This window comes from Aotus nancymaae, unplaced genomic scaffold (genome assembly GCF_030222135.1).
Source record: "Aotus nancymaae isolate 86718 unplaced genomic scaffold, 86718_ANA_hifiasm-v0.15.2.pri h1tg000088l, whole genome shotgun sequence".
In the NCBI taxonomy this organism is placed as follows: Eukaryota; Metazoa; Chordata; class Mammalia; order Primates; family Aotidae; genus Aotus; species Aotus nancymaae.
Genome location: NW_026988503.1, coordinates 17,313,323 through 17,325,869, shown reverse-complemented (window position 1 = coordinate 17,325,869; position 12,547 = coordinate 17,313,323). Strand labels below are relative to the sequence as shown.

Below are 12,547 nucleotides of genomic sequence, written 5' to 3'. Positions count from 1 at the left end.
ATGTTTTTCTGTAGAACCCTAAGTATAATATAAAATCTCAAGGGTAGTATTACCCTGAAAACCAGTATTGCATACCACACTACTACAATGCAGCCCTTAGTCAGTCTTTCCTAAAATGAAGGAAGCCACACCCACCTGGAATGATAAATGACTACATGATTATTAAATATGTGGAGAAAAGTATTCTCTGAATTTTAGAGCATCCTATGGGTATATTTATACTTTCCTTTTAGAAGTCTTCATAATTTCTGACCAAACTTATCAATGGCTTCCTATTTATTTGAGACACTGCTGCTTAGTGTTAGTTGCACCATCTTCTTTAAATACAGAAAACAATATATCTTTTCTTTAAGAAGTTTAAGGAAAAGAGTAAAAGGGAAACAGCTGTAGAAAACTGGAGAGTATCAGAATTTGATTTCTTTCATACAATGCTTAATCAGCTATGGTATACTAATTGAAGATTATTATTTGATTTATACTAAAGATTCCAATTATACCTACAAAAGTTGAAAGTGAAGATTAATATACTATTAACTCAGAATAATATACTATTAACTCAGAATAGCTGTTTCCTAAATCATTGTTTGTTATTTTTTTTATTAGAGAATTTAAACTAGATAAGTTATTTTGAGTTTATATCATCTTTATTTTTAATTATTCAAAATAAACATTGTCCCAAAAAATAGACTTATATAACTTTTTAAAGATGTATTAATTGATATTCATATTTACAATGTGTCTTTCAAAGTGAGATTGAACATTTCTAATACGCTGTGCTCCAATTTGCAACTGTCCATGGATGTTGCAACTGCCTGTATTACTTGCTATAGAAAAGATAAAACTAACCAGAAAAAAAGCACCATAAATTAAATATACCTTTAAAAGTCAGATTACATAAAAAAATGTATTTCGTTTCTCTACAATATTTTTTAAAATGCAGATAAACCTAAACTAGTTTTGGAATTAGATCTGTTGTTTAATTTCCACGGCACATGTATGAGTTTGACTTCCAGGGTTGCTGTGTTTCTTCTTTTGTCAAGAGATCTGGGAGAAGGACTCATTATGAAGTTTTGCCACGTTGCTAGGCACACAGCTTCAGCTTTCAGATATTCTAGCTGTTCTAGCAACTTTTCAGTTCTCTGAGTTTCTCATTCAATTTTTGTCTACTGTCTTCTATGCTCCTAAATAGCAGACAAACACATAATGATAAATGTGTTATGGGAATGACTAGTTCCCTCACTACCAGGGAATTACATAAGAACAATTCTGTATTCACCATTTTCAGGCACAAAAGACGAATAAAAGCCTACCCCAATGTGACCTGCTGCACAAAATACCTTTTGTTATCAACTTAAGTGCTCTTCTGAATCCTCAAACCACCCATTGACAGATTTTCTTCTTCCCACATACATAATTTATAAGTCATCTAATTAATTTTTCATAAGTTAAACAACTGTTAATATTAGTTTCTGGCCTTCACAAATGGTAAAAATTAATTTTTTTTTCTAAATGCACTTGCAGAGCCTTCTTCCCTTTCTTCAATGCTAAACAGAGCAGAGACTTGAATATTTGGAGCTTTAAGTTGAAGAGTGGTTTTAGAATTCAGTCTCTGGGCAGACAAAAGCTTCCATACTGTGAGCAAGTCTCAGCAGAAGATTGCTTCAGGGAAAATTCTATACCACATGATATATCACTGACCTCTCTCCTCTGTCCTTGTTACACACAGAACTGAACCCCTTCTCTGTCTGCATTATGGAGTATTTGACAATGACTGATAGTTTTGTGTTTTTCATAGCTGCCATTGCATTAAAATGCAGTTGCTGTTACATGGAGACTCAGAGAGCACAGAGTAAATCTGAAAGGAGCAGGGAAAAAAGTGGCACAAAACCTTCATGTGTCAGAATACGTGAAAATCCACCATCTCAAATTATGAGTAACTTTTAAGTTTCTGGTACATAACAGGAATGAGAAACAAGCATTGACTACAGAAAATAGAACTATTTGAAATGCAAACTTGAGATAGTCTCCTGGCTCCTGGGTAGAAGGGCAAAGCTTAGATGTTAGACCACATCAAGAGGCTTTGATGGCTTTTCTCTTCTCACTTTTGAGGTAGGACTAAAATCCTCAGTGTGAGATCAGCCTAGGGGCTAGTAACCTGCTCTCAAGAGTTAAGTAGAAACCCACTCAAAAAGTGCTTAGAAAGTACAAGAAGACCTCAGTTCCTGCCTCTCCTCTCTAAAGTCACTAAATCCAATGAACACCCTTACGTGTCTCTTGAATCTGTTTGCTTCTTTCATATCTACAGCACTACCCTAGTGTGGCCACCATAATCTCTTCTCTGGATTTGTTCCACCACCGGTAACCTGACAGCCCATCTCTTCTTTCCCTACTCTCTTACACGAGTAAACATCCTGCAGCACAAAATTAACGGTGTCTCTATCCTGTTTAAAATCCTTTATTAGCTTTCTGGTGCTCCTAGGATGAAGCCCAGAGCTCATGTGACTTGTAAGGCTGTGTGAACTAACTCCTGTTCACACCTTGTTCCAGTGGTGGGAAGGTCTACACAAATCTACCTCCAACGGCCCAGGAAGCTGAGACACTGAAGAAAAAGCCTGAAAAACACAGTTTCTTAGAAAGAAATATTTAATAGGGACATATGAACAGAAGCCATGTCTGTATCTTGGTTGGCCATGAAACAAGATGGTGGATCCCCTCACTGTTACCTCATATGCTCAGGGCTTATACACCATAGGGAAGGAATGTGTAGGATAGTTGAGCTGGATTCCTCAATGAAAGAAAAGCAAGAAAGCTATATGAATCTGCCTAAGGTCAGGATGTATGGTCAAGGTTGTTTTGACCTCAGGGCAGAATTTACAGTGACAGTAGGTAAAATAGAAATCTGAGGGGTATTCTCAGAATCAGGGTTAATGAGAAGTCAACATGGCAGATTGGCATCCAAGATGGAGTTGCTTTAGCCTTCATGCACGGCTGCTTGGATGCTCCACGTTGCCTTCAACCCCTGCTATACTCTCTCCTGGAAAACTCCTTCCTTCACTCTGCACCTGGCCACCTTTTCATCAGTGCCTGGGCTTTAACACAAACATAGATTCTTCAAGATTTCTGACCCATCAGACTGGATTAGCTGCTTCTGCTATTACATGCTTCCTTATCATTGTTTTTGCTCTCTATAGTAGGCTACATCGTACTGCATTATAATTGCTACTTTAGTTGTTACTTACCTGTTTTACCCACTACATTGCAAAGAATTTAGTTTTCAAACCATGTGAAAGCAATACCTCCCCTTCCAGAGAGGGCTATAATGAATCAGGAAATAAAACCCAAAGGCAAATTAAGTAAAACATTGTTATTATCAATTTTTATTCATGGGCATTCTTATCTAAGAAAATATATTTAAATTTATCAGACTATCTCACTTTAATTTTTCTGATTCTTAAATTTCTTTCACAATAATATGTAGTCTTATGAGTTCTCTGAAAAATCTCTTATATCATTTTATATTTCTGAGTGGTATATGGTAAAGGAAACACAAGCTTCAGGAAAGAAAACACAGACTATTTTGTTTTATATTCATTCATTATTAAAGATTTATTACAGGGCTTATTTTATAACTTTTGTACCTTTCAATACAGTTAAAGAAAATTCTGGACTTTTTCCATTTAAATTATGCATGCGTAACGATTTATTTTAAATTAAGAAGAAAGCATTACTTGCTGATTATAAATTTTTGTTGAATTTTTTGTTATATTATTTTTGTTTGGGGGACCAAATATTTATTAAAGTGGATTGAAATTTATGTGATAACAACATATGAATTATGGAAGCAGAAATTCTTTACTAGAGCTAAAATTATTACCTGGTTATGTTTTTAATGATAAAATAAAAGAATACAAGAAATGCTCTACATAGTGCAAGTAAGGATCTTCATTTTTTCAAAATAAAAAGCAAAATTGAATATGACTTTCGGTACATTTTCTGTTTATAACATGGGTTTAAAATAGTAGTGACATCCTGATGCCTAATAAGAGGATTCTAATCAGATATATGAAATTTTCAGATTATAAAGATTATAAGCAAATGTTCAAAATAATTACATTTTATACTTTGCGCACACACACACACACACATCTCAATTTGACACAATGAAATTTACTTGATGCTTTGTTGTAGTCCAATCAATGTATGCGTTCCTGGCCATCCTGCCATCTTCCATGTGGTTATTTGGGGACTCAGGCTAGAGCCTAAGAATCCTCTGCCTATGGCTAACAGATGAAGAAAAGAAACCAGAGAAGGTGCACAGTCTATAAGTGAGAACAAATTACACAGTCACACTGGACTGTGAGGGGTGCTAGGAAATACAGTCCTGACCTAGGTAGCTGCCTCTTAGTGACAGGTTTGAAAGAGGGTACACAAATATTTGGTAGACAGTTGTCATCTCTACTGCAAAGGAGTGGGAGACAGAGAGAGAGAGACCATGAGCATATATTTTTTTCATGTGTAATTAAAGGATGTGACTTTACCAGTAACAAGTTTGTGTTACTTCTTGATGATTTGATAGTGCTTCCTCCAGAAAGGGATGTTGAAAGTACTTAATGTAAACTCCCATATTAGAGAAACCCAGTGGGTGAATTTGCACTGCCAAGTCTGCTTGTTTTGGAACATTCCTTCCATAAAAGCTTCTCCAACTACTACATAGTATATATTTCTTATCAAAATGATGTCGATGATTAGAATGTTCCTAACACTTCATTTTCGCTTAAGTTTGAATGTTCCTAGCTCTGCACTAACTCTTTTCAAAATAATTTAAAGTCACACACATTCACTGACTTAAAACAGTGCTCACAAGAACATTACCACAACCCAGGTGCACCATCATCAATTAAATACTAATTAAGACCCAGGCAGGTATATCTTCTTAGCTCACACTTGTATTTGTGCATCAAGAAGAGGACACCAGTATCTCATATCTGCATGATATTGGACTTATTTTGTGCTAATTGTAGATTTGGGATACTTTTTATAATAATGCATTTGATCAAATATATTATTCATTATACAACATTCCAGCTTGTCATCAATGATTCTGTCTTCATACAGACAACAAATTTAAGTGCTCTATGTCAGTTAGTCATGTAGCTTCCAGGTATGTGCTGTTTTATGACAGGAGAAGAGAAGCAGTAGAAACTAGGGCTGAGGATGGTTGTTTTCACACAGAAGGAAAGATCTGGTTTATCTCTCAAGACAAGACCCAGTTCCACCTCTTCTCTTTACATGGATGAATGACTAAAAGCTGGATTTTTGCATCATTATCTTTGTATACCTCCTAGCAGCTGGTCACAGTGCCTGGTGTGTCATAGGCACATTAGTTTTCTAATAGTAAGTTACAAGTTACCACAACTTACTGCCTCACAGCACTACCCATTCATTATCTTATAGTTCTGTAGGTCAGAAAGAGGGAGAGATTCAACCTGGTTCTCTGCTTAGAGACTCACATGACCAAAATTAAGGTATCAGGCAAGCTGTCCTGTTAATTGGAAGCTCTGGAGAACAACACACTCCAGGTGTTGGCCAAACTCATTCCAGGTGTTGGCCAAATTCAGTCCTTTGTGCTTGTAGGACTGACATCCCCATTTCCTTGCTGGCCTGTTTTCTTTGCCATGTGGCTCCCTCCATCTTCAAGTCAGCAATAGTGCATTAAATTCTCACATTTGGAATCTCTCTGACTTCCTCCTCTACTACCAGGAGAAAACTCTCTGCTTTTAAAGAACTCGCTGTGATTAGGTTAGGCACACCTAGTAATCTCTATTTTAACGTCAACAGATCAGTAACCTTACATTTGCAAAATGCCTTTTGCCAATAGCATAACTTAATCACAGGAGTAACACCACATGGCAAGCGGCATGGAAGTCATGATAGAATTCCACCCAGCACAGTAGAGGTAGGGTTTGTCCTCCCACTGCAGTGCTTTCTAGTGCATATCACCTTGCTGACGAGGGAGAAATACTTCTGGATGTCCAAGGTACAGGGGTATGCCTTCTGTAGATTAGCACTACTTGTCCCAAAGCAAGCATAATGTTTCTCCTCTGTGTCCTACAGCGGACCTCCTACTCTCTGGTTTACGCTGTTGGACATGGAGAAGCTTCCTGAGACAAGTTGACCTTTCTATTCAATTCCCAGCATAGTTCTACTTAGGGATTAATTGGTGAAAATTTCTTAAAAGTCTTCAAAACTTCTTTTCTTTTCTTTCTAAACACCTCCTTCTAGGTAATCTTATATTTCTGTAGAAACTGACTCCCAGTTTTAAATATAAGTATATACTGTGACTATACCATATAGTTCTGAGTCCTTTTGTGAATTCTAATCCACCTTATTGAGATATCCACCTGGATATTTATAAGATATATAATCCTTCACTCTTATCTTCCACATACCCTAAAGCTGCTCTCAGCCTTCTCCAAGCCAGTAATTGGCAATACCATCAACGAACTTTTTAAGCCAAAAGCATGAGTCATTCTCAATTTCTCTCTTTCTCTTCCTCTCATCAGAATTCCATCAGCAAGTCTTATCTATGCTATCTCTAACATACATTTCAAAACCATCTACTTCTGAATAATATAATTATATTATCACTATTTTGCAACTGCTAATTTAGAGATCTGAGAGATGATTATCAACAATTGTTAACATCCCAAAAAGAGACATTCAGATATTGTGTGCCTCCTGATGGAAGGACACTTGCCAAAGAAAAGAAAAGAAAAATTAAACCTGAATACAATTAAACTTTTAGCTCTAACCGCTTACAGAAGATACGGGGGATAGAAGAACACATAAAATGACACTGTTATGATGCATTTAGGTAAGTCAAATTAATAAACACTCTTAATGAAGTCATGCAAATTCTCTAATGAATAAGTTACAAGGAAAAGAAAATAACAAGAGAGACATAAATGTCACATCAACCAAATGCAATATATGAACATGAGGATCCTGACTCAAATGAATCACAAAACAGTCATAAGACAAAGAAATGTGAACACTGACAGGATATTTGATAACATTAGGGTAGAGGGGAATGGAGGATGAAGAAAGGTTTATAAATGGGTACAAATATACCACTAGATAGAAGAAATAAGGTCTATCAATATATAAGTAGGGTGACTATAGTTAATAATAAACTATTGTACATTTGAAAATAGCTAGAACAATTCATATGTTACTAGCATAAAATAAAAGATAAATATTTAAGGTGTGGGACATTCCAATTACCATGATTTGACCTTTACACATTATATGAATGCATCAAAATATCACATTTACCCTTAAACTATATGCATCTATTATGTATCAATAAAAAATACATACACAAGGCTGGGCGCGGTGGCTCACACCTATAATCCCAGCACTTTGGGAGGCCGAGGCGGGTGGATCACGAGGTCAAGAAATCGTGTCTGGTCAACATGGTGAAATGCTGTCTCTACTAAAAATACAAAAATTAGCTGGACATGGTGGCACATGCCTGTAGTCCCAGCTACTCAGGAGACTGAGGCAGGAGAATTGCTTGAACCCAGGAAGCAGAGGTTGCAGTGAGCCAAGATCATGCCATTGCACTCCAGCCTGGGCAACAAGAGCGAAACGCCATCTCAAAAAAAAAAAATACATACATACATAAAATTAGACATATTAGCAGTAAAATTGTGCTTGATAAAATTTGTTACTGATTAAAATCTAACAGAACTGAAAAAAATTGTCCATGTTTAGGTATAAATTAGTATTGTATTCAAAATATAAATCTTTGTCTATTAAAGATTCATACTGTAATATTTATGGATGAAATGATATAACATTTTATATTTGCTGCAAAATAATCTGGAAAGTTGGTGAGCTATAGAAGAAACAAAACTCGCAATGAATTGGTAATGGTCAAATGTGGATGATGGATATGTAACAGTTTATTTTGCAATTTTTTTCTAAATTTATATACATTTGACATTTTCCTTAATAAAAAGGTCTTTAAGACATTCACTTCTTGCCAGTTCCACGATTGCCACTTCATCAGTGCCACGATCCTTTCGTACCCATGAGGCATATGAGAGTGCCCCCCAGGCTCCCTTTAACCATTGTGGCCTCCTTCAATCCACCTTCTCATAGCAGTCAGAGCAATCATTTAGGACTCAAATCAACCAGGTATGGTGGCTCATGCCTGTAATCCCAGCATTTTGGGAGGCCAAGATGGGTGGATCACCTGAGGTCAGGAGTTCAAGACCAGCCTGGCCAACATGGTGAAACTCCATCTCTACTAAAAATATAAAAATTAGCTAGGCATGGTGGCATGTGTCTGTAATCCTGGCTCCCTAGGAGGCTAAGGCAGGAGAATTGCTTGAACTCAGGAGGTGGAGGTAGCAGTGAGCCAAGATTGCACCACTGCACTCCAGCCTGGGCAACAAGAGAGAAACTCTGTCTAAAAACACGAAAACAAAAGAAAAGAAACCCTCAAATCATATCCCATCTTCTTCACCTGGTCTCTTTTAATGGCCTTACCCAAACTTTTGATTCAACTGAAATAAGATCTAAACCCCTGACCTACAAGGTCCTTTGGAATCTGGACCCTGATAGTCTCTTCAAACTCATCCTGCATGTCTCTTCCTGATACTTCAGCCACCTGGAAGTTCTTTCTGTCCCTCAAACATGCAAGCAATTCCCTTCTCTGGGCCTTTCTCCCAGCAGTTCCCTCTGCCTGAAAGACTCCTCCCTGAGCCATCTGAGGGGCCTGCTTCTTCCTATTCTGGTTTCAGGGAGGCCTTTCCTGATACTGCCAAGCAAAAGGAGCCATTCTGTCATTGTTCATCACATGAGCCTTTTTCTTTGCTATTATTTTATCACTGATATTTAGGTAGCCAGTTTGTTCATCTATTTTTATCCACTAAAATGTAAGCCTTATTTACACAAAAAAGAGGGCCTTTTTCTATGATGTCCCCTGTACCTAGAACAGCCACTCAACAAATATTATTTGAATAAATCAATGAATTAATTTATACAAGATCTAAGTTTCTGTTTCAGTTCTCCATTTGTATGAGTTTTGTTTTAGTTAGTATGTGACCAGGAAGACTACACAAAAGAGTTCAGCTCTCACCTTGTAGGCCTGTGACTTCACGAATTAGCCTCTCCACACCCCTGCCTATTTCTCTGTAAAAGGAGGCTTCTACTAGGCTGTGAATGTTAAACCAAATTGTATCCTTCATCTACCTATATTCCAAGTACTCCTTTCTATTGTCAATAGTACTTAACACATTTTAAATTACATGTGTATTTATATTTGTTATATACATTATATAATTAATCTCATTCTAGATGTGAGAGCAAGAACCATATTTGTTTTCACTTGCTGTTGTATCCTAGTAAGTATCACAGTAATTGGCACATTCTAAGCTCAGTACTCATATATAGAATAAGGGAATAAGTGAATAACTGGATCACAATACTATGCCCTAGTATATAACAATCCCTCAATAAAGAGTACTTTTATTATAATGGAAACGGTGGCAGTTCTTTTAGTATTAACCCAAAGGATCAGGTGAAGGAGGCCATACAACCAGATCTATGAAATGGTCATGTATCTCAAATGCCCTTGCTGCAGGCAAAAATTGGACAATAGGCTTTTCACACACCCACTGTGATCTCTGGTGCCAACACTCCTCTTTTGACAGTTGGATTCTCACTTCCTCTGTCTCAGAGCCTGCCATGGTCATCTAACTCAACTGGCCTGTGTGGCTTACATCTCTCACTTCCTGTTTGCTTACTAAATATTAAACCATTTCCTGACTTCTATGTTTTTACCTCAGCCTGGGGACCTAAAAATGACTTTTCTTTGATACTACCTGGATTTCTAGGGCTTAAAATCCTGCCCTAAACTCTAAGTGCACTACAGCTTTTTGACATGAACAAAATAATGAAATACAGTAGGAGAAACAAATACAATACTCTTCTTTTGTAGAATAAAATAGTAAGGAATGCTTCCTAGTATCTAACATATTTGGTTAGATTACAATATCACATTGCTGTATTTCATAAAAGCATTTTATTTATACTGCCTATTAAGTACACTGACATCAAAATTAATTAGTTTATTATACCCAATTAGATTTGTGTTTAAACTTTTTGGCCCCCATCCACCTTAGATTGGCCCTTACTAAATATCTTTTTTAAAATGAATCAATTTTCTCAAGGCCATTTTTTATTTTGTTCCTGATTTCTAGAATATTGGCACTGTCACTTAGGGTAATATTTACTCTCAATTGTAATTTATATTAGTTTCATTCATTGAAATTACCATGAGTTTGAGCAGTATGTCTGTGTAAATTTTGAGATCAATTATGTTAAATATTTCAAATATTTGAAAATGGGATTAAAAAATCTTTCAGTAATAGTAAAATGTTCTCTCTCGAAATATATCTGAATTTACCTACCATCAGAGACTTAAATATAAAATAGACAAAACATAAGAAAAATTATTTAAGAAATATTTTGTTATCTACAAGACTATATTAACTGATACATGATCTGCTTTTTAAATTTTACTTTGTGATTTTATGATTCTTACTTACAGCATCTCTATGACTTTATATCTGAATGTAATTCATTTAATTACATCCAAGTTATTCTTCTGTTTAACATACAGGAGTGTTCCTACTAATGTAGCACACTGATTTAATATTCCTTTTAAATACCATTTTATAATCTTAAGTTTATTTCTAAAAAGTTGATATAATATCTTAAAGCTGGTTTATTTACATGCTCCACTCAAACTGTATACAGAAGGCACAAGAAATAGCTTTATTCACTGCAGAAGAATTTTGATGTCTTTGATAAGAAAGCAAGAAGCCAAACTGCATGCTGGGATCTTGTATCTTGAAAATAGTTCATGTTTTCACCCAAAGAGTCATCTGCACAGACGCACAGACGCACAGATGCGCAGACAGCTGCAGACTCGCCTGCCCAGGGAAGAGCCTTCCACAGAATCCTGATGAGGCTGCTGCCTGAAGTCTATGGGGTAATGGCTGACCTCCGACCCTGCCTGACAGCCAGCACTTTTGTCATCTTGCTGTGCAACAAGTCAAAATAGGCTATAATTGCTGCACAGACACAGGCTGTAATTACACATTCAGGTCCCAGAGTCTGGTAGGAGGGAGATGATTGCGGCTGGAAGGGGACAAGGAGAAGTCATAAAGTCAAAAGACAAACCACTTTTTGATACTTTTCTCCAAAGTGTAGTTGTACTGTGGGCTCCTCAAAGAGGGGGAAGAATCAAACCACACTGGAGAGCAACCACTCTTATTCAAAATACCAACAAGACATTACGCTCATGGACTTTAGTAGACGTGATATACCAAAGGTTATGTGACTAGTAAATAAAAGCAAGGACAACTATGGTTCCCACAAGCTTCTCTGCAGATGCTGTTTACTGTTACTAATCTATTTTAATTGGAAAAAAAAGGAAGAATGGAACTATCTAGGAGTTGGGAGAGATAGGACATACAGTTATAGTTCTCCATGAGTTTTAGCATATTAACTACTTTGTTTTTGCTATTCAATTTTTTAATTCTGGGAGTTATTCATTAGATTGGGCCATAGTTACTCTAAAAATATTAAGCCCTATTTTTAAATATGCAAAGCATTTAGGTAGCAAATTAAGGAGACTGAACAGCTTAAAAATACCCATAAAAGCAGGTCTGCCTTTGCTGCCTTCGAGACTGTCTGTAAAATTACTGGCACCTTTCACCCTCTCTATCCAAAGTCGTGGATCTACCAGAGAAGTTATAGGTCTCAGGAATGAGATAACTTGTATTCACTTACCAAATTTCTGACATTCGCTTTTCCAGCATCTTCTTAAATGCCTTTAGGGCTAAACTCTTACCTCCTAATGAGGCAGCCCATGCCATCTTGAAATAGATCATTTTTTTTTTTTTTTGAGACGGTGCCTGGCTCTGTCACCCAGGCTGGAGTGCAGTGGCACAATCTCGGCTTACTGCAACCTCCACCTCCCAGGTTCAAGTGATTCTCCTGCCTCAGTCTCCCAAGTAACTGGGACTACAGGCACGTGACACCACGCCAGGCTTTTTTTTTTTTTTTTTTTTTGAAAAGGAGTTTCGCTCTTGATTACCCAGGCTGGAGTGCAATGGCGCAATTTCGGCTCACCGCAACCTCCGCCTCCTGGGTTCAGGCAATTCTCCTGCCTCAGCCTCCTGAGTAGCTGGGATTACAGGCACGCGCCACCATGCCCAGCTAATTTTTTGTATTTTTAGCAGAGACGGGGTTTCACCATGTTGACCAGGATGGTCTCGATCTCTTGACCTCGTGATCCACCCGCCTTGGCCTCCCAAAGTACTAGGATTACAGGCATGAGCCACCGTGCCCAGCTTTTTTGTATTTTTAGCAGAGACAGGGTTTCACCGTGTTAGCCAGGATGATCTCAATCTCCTGACCTCGTGATCCACCCGCCTAGGCCTCCCAAAGTGCTGGAATTACAGGCGTG

At 37.2% G+C, this 12,547-nt stretch overlaps 1 long non-coding RNA gene across 1 annotated transcript in view; it reads right to left on the bottom strand.

Annotated features, from left to right (window-relative positions):
* The window catches only part of LOC135271618 (uncharacterized), a 48,110-nt gene that overhangs the window by 22,894 nt on the left and 12,669 nt on the right, over positions 1-12,547 (bottom strand). The window contains exon 3 of the long non-coding RNA XR_010339733.1: positions 1,699-1,855. This is a non-coding gene — a long non-coding RNA (uncharacterized LOC135271618). The remainder of the gene's footprint in view (positions 1-1,698; positions 1,856-12,547) is intronic.